The sequence below is a fragment of the Tupaia chinensis genome, unplaced genomic scaffold, assembly GCF_000334495.1.
Source record: "Tupaia chinensis unplaced genomic scaffold, TupChi_1.0 Scaffold143247_2, whole genome shotgun sequence".
Lineage (NCBI taxonomy): Eukaryota > Metazoa > Chordata > Mammalia > Scandentia > Tupaiidae > Tupaia > Tupaia belangeri.
In genome coordinates this window covers 2,029,689-2,034,712 of record NW_006203092.1, presented here as the reverse complement: position 1 = coordinate 2,034,712, position 5,024 = coordinate 2,029,689, and positions in this window count along the sequence as shown.

Sequence of the window (5,024 nt, the reverse complement as noted above, 5' to 3'; positions counted from 1 at the left end):
CGCAGATAAACAGGGAAAGAAAGGAAGAGGAAATAATGAGATGAGGAAGCTAAAAGAAAGAAATGATACAAAGAGCTGTGTCAAGATGATTTTAAAAATAAAAACCCTTGAAAGGAGACCAGCAGGCAGCACAGTGGTTAAGGCACTGGACACGCCCACATGGCTGACCATGGTTGAATCCTGGACCTGGTGGCTTTCTCTCTCTCTCTCTCTCTCTCTCTCTCTCTCTCTCTCCCTCTCCCTCTCCCTCTCCCTCTCCCTTTCCCTCTGTGTGTGTGTGTGTGTGGGGGGGTGTCAAGTTAAATTTTTTTTAAAAAGAATGAATAAATAAAATTAAATGAATAATTTCCAGAAAAAATAAACAAAAACCCTTAGAAAGTTTCTTGCCATTTCCAGGCTAACAGGAGGTGGAGCAGGGTGGTGTTGATTAAGGCTACAAATTGATAGGAAGAACTGAATCATTTCCCCCACCAAAGTGAAATCTCATCTTAGAGGAAGAACTTGAACTTTATTTTCTTCTATTCACCAAGCAGACAAATAAGGTTAAGAGTCATTGAATCTCAGTCACTTTCTTTGTGACTCATTAGTCAAAATCCCATAAGATAAAGGATATAAAGATGTTAGAAATGGGAAGTGCTATAGAAACACTAGGCATTGCTATTATTATCAATATTAGCATCAGAATGGCAAACTAATATTGTTTCCTGCTCTTAAGAAAATTAACAACAGGGGTCAGCAGGTGGTGCACTGGTTAAGGTGCTGGACTCCCACACAGTTAACCTTAGTTTGAGTCCCAGACCCAGAAGTTTGAAACCCGTGTCAGGCAAGTGTGCATGCATTCCCAGAATCCCAGGAAGAGAATACAGGAGAAGGGACTGTGGAGTGATTATCCCCTGAAGTGGTGATTTTCCACTTTCCCTCTCTCTGTCTGTCTTCCAGCAAGCTCACACACCCTATGGCACAAACCTAAAGATAAAAACAAAATCAACAACAGGAAAAATATAGAGCTATACTTCTAGATATACACATATATATACATATTTATATTTGTATAGCTATATAAATTTACTATATATGTGTGATATATATATGTGTGTGTGTGATATATATATATATACATATATATATACATAGATAGATATATCTACATAAAGATATAGATATATAGATATATCTATATATAGATATATAGATATATCTCTCTATATATCACACCTCCAAAAGCCCACTTAATTATTTCAGCAAGTATTTACTGTGCAGTATATTTTCCGAGGTCTGATCTGATGAGGCACAGGAAGATTTGGCATAAAGATAATTGCAAAGGGGACCAGCAGTTAGCGTAATGGCACGTGCGTGTGCATGTCCAAGATCCCGAGAGGAGAATGGAGGAGAAAGGATTGTGGCGTGGCCACCCCCCTGGGGGGTGATTTCTCGCTTTCTGCCTCTCTGTCTGTCTCTGTCGTTCAGGCGAGTGCACTCACCCTGTAGCAAAAATCTCTCCAAAAATAATAATAATAATAATAATAATAATTGCAAAGGAACTTTCCATTCTCATTCAGATAAGTATGTATTTTCAGAACCATAATTTAATATTATTTTTATTTACATGCACCACCCAAATACTATAAACTTCAGGCCCCCAAAATCTTGATGTGCCTCTGCCACTAAAGTATATGACAAAGAAGAATAGGAATAGATGCCTAACTTGTGAGCTCTCAATTTAATGGAAAACAGTAATTATAGTGCCATGGGATAGCCAAAATTTAGTACCCAGGAAACCAAAACCATCAATAAGAGTTAGAAAGAATTTGGAAGAGATGTAACACAAGAATTGTACTGAGTGATAAGGAGATTCAGAGTGTAGGAAAGTGCCTGAAAATGAAAAGATATTTTTTGCTCGGGGAAGAACACCTGCTACGGGAGCGAACCATAAAGAACCCAGATGTTTTAAAGACAGTGGGCTACAGCACTCTGCTTGGAAGTGAGAGGAGCTAGGAAAGCGATGTTTGCATGGCTGCATTGGGACTTGGCCATGCTGGTGGGGTGGAACATACAGAGGCATTGAGGAGTGGCAGGTGACAGTGGAAGATTATTGAAATATATTTTCAGGGAAAGCAATTCTAACGACAGAGTAAGCAACTCACTAAAGAGGGAGAATAACTCATGATAACACAACCAGATGTTAAGGTATTTCCCAAGTGAAAAATGAGAGCCTTAGATTAAGGCAAGGATGAGAAAACAGAAAGGAGATACAGACCCATTTGTTAGGCAAAATCAAAAAGAGTCAGTAAGCACCAGGTAAATGTTAGAGGCAGGGGGAAATGAGCGAGTGATCACAATAGAAGTTGGCTCTCCTAAGTGATCTTAATTTGGGAAACTAAAAATATTGAGACATCTTTTAGCTGAAAAAATTATAACATAAAAAAAGTTAGGTGTTTACAAGAAGGGGCAGAAATGTGTTTATTTTAGACTTTTTTTTTTTTTGAGATTTTTGCTATAGTGTGTGTGTGCACTTGCCAGAGAGATAGATAGAGATAGAAAGTGAGAAACCACCCCCTTGAGGCGGATTACCATGCCACAGTCCCTTCTCCTCCATCCTTCTCTAGGGATCTTGGGCACGCACGCACACCTGTCAGGCATGAGGTTTAAGCCGCCGGGTCTGGGATTTGAACCACAGTCGACTATGTGGGAATCCAGCAATGTACCCATTATGCCATCTGCTAGTTCCCATTTTAGACAAGTTAACTTTGAAATTCCTCTAGTAAATAGAAAGTAACAGAATTTGAATTTCATGAATGTAGAAATTTTGTTTTACCCTCAGGGCTATATCCCCAGCACGAGAAGGAGTGGCTGGTTAAGAGTAGGCACTCAATAAATATTTGCTGAAAGAATAAATCAATTACACATTTGGCTCTAAGAAGAAAACACGTTGGAAATATAAAGCAGGAATTTACTGTTCTCTAAGTAGTTGATGAAGACAAAGGAGCTCAATCAGGAAGAAGGTGCAGATTAACAAAAGAGGAAACTGAGGCTGGAATCCCCAGGAATATGTACCTTTAAAAATGTAATGTTCTAGGGATCAGCAGTTAGTGTAATGGCTATGTCGCTGGACTCCCATGTAGTCAACTGCAGTTTGAGTACCAGACCGGGTGGCTTGAACTCACACCGGGTGCATGTGCATGCATGCCCAAGATCCCAAGAGGAGAATGGAGGGGAAGGGATTGTGGCATGGCCATCCCCCCTGGGGGGTGATTTCTCGCTTTCTGTCTCTCTCTCTCTGTCTTTCTGGCAAGTGCATGTGCCCTGTAGCAACCCCCCCCCCCCCGCCAAAAAAAAAAAAAAGTAATGTTCTATAAGAATTAATTTAGTGGTCAAAAATCTACTAGAAACAAAGACCTTTCATCCTGGAACTCTAAAAATTTACCACATTCTTAAAGCACCGCCTATGGTCAACACATTAGCAAGGTATGCTGTTAGTATTTGTTTGACTGACACTAAATATGGCTTATTTGGCATTACTTTAGTTCCTGTACCAATGCAAAAAAAAAAAATACTTATGGATGGTAACTTTAATAAGGTCAAATCAAGGGAAGATTAAAATATTTAAACAGATATTCATCAATCATTTATGAAGCAAATTAAAAATCTTAGTGGCATTGAGAATATTTCTAAAAATACCAAGATGAAATAAAATCTCTATATATATGGAAAGGAAAGGAATATATCTAAAAATTTTAAATCTGCCATAATCATCCTCTCTCTCTCTCTCTCTCTCTCTCTCTCTCTCTCTCTCATTTTATTAAAAGGTTTTTGCCATATAGTACATACACTCACAAGAGAGAGACAGTGAGTGGGGAAGTAAGAAATCACTCTCCAGATGGATGGCCACACTGAAATCCCTTCTCTTCCATTCTCTTGTTCGTACTTAGGGCATGTGCATACACATGCCCAGGATGAGTTTCAAGCCACCAGGTGCAAGACTAGAACTGCAGTCGATCATGTGGGAGCCCAGTGCCACAATCACCATGACACATGCTAGCCCCAATCCTCTCTTGTTCACCTGTATATTAAATCAAAACAAATTTACTTCAGATATTTTCTTTATTAAATATGAATATACTGAAGGAAAACATAAAAAGTGTCTATAATAATAAAAGCATTGTTTTCACAGTTCATACTATGGAACTATTAGAAAGAACTGTGTATTCCTGACAGCAAGGACATGTTACTACCTAAATCTGCTGGTAAATTTGCAGGCTCTGAGTGGTAGCTACATTGTTGAGAATACACTGAGAAAAGTCAACAAGAGACCACAATTCACATCTTACTGGCAAGATTCCAAGTAACTCAGATAAAGGTAAACTGCATAAAGAAATCCAAATTAATATGAAACTATCTAAACATGAACCTTAGCCACATAAGATAAATAAGCATGAACCAATTCAATCCCCTAATTACTAATTCATAGACAGTGTAACAAGCTACACTATTTAGTTACCATATGTAATTCTGTAGGACTCACTAGGGCCATCTTGACAACTGATATTTTCTCTCTGAAAACACGTTAAAAGGTCTTATTCTCTTTCAATAAGCACGATTATTTGCTTCTTAATTAACTCATCTACTATTTAACTACATTCATTAACTTTGTTTTACTATGGTACTCAAAGGACTCAAGTTAATATTAACATCATAAACCAACTTTTACTTCTGTAATAATCCAGAGAGCACATCTGCTTTAAATGGCGTTTTGTTGTTATTTGCCATTTAATTTCAATCAAGTGCTTAGAAAGTAAGAAACAAATATATAAACATTTGAAAGACCCCAAAATGGCTGAATAATTTCAACCAGTATAGCATGCTTCCACAATATAATGAAGACATCTCTCTTCTTGATGTCACCTGTCCTTTCAGCTTAGAAGTATGACCTAGAGCTGTGCTGACCAACATGGCAGCCATGCACAGCTACTAGGCACCTGAATTGGGCTGGTCTAAATGAGGTGTGTTCTAAGTATGCAAAATAC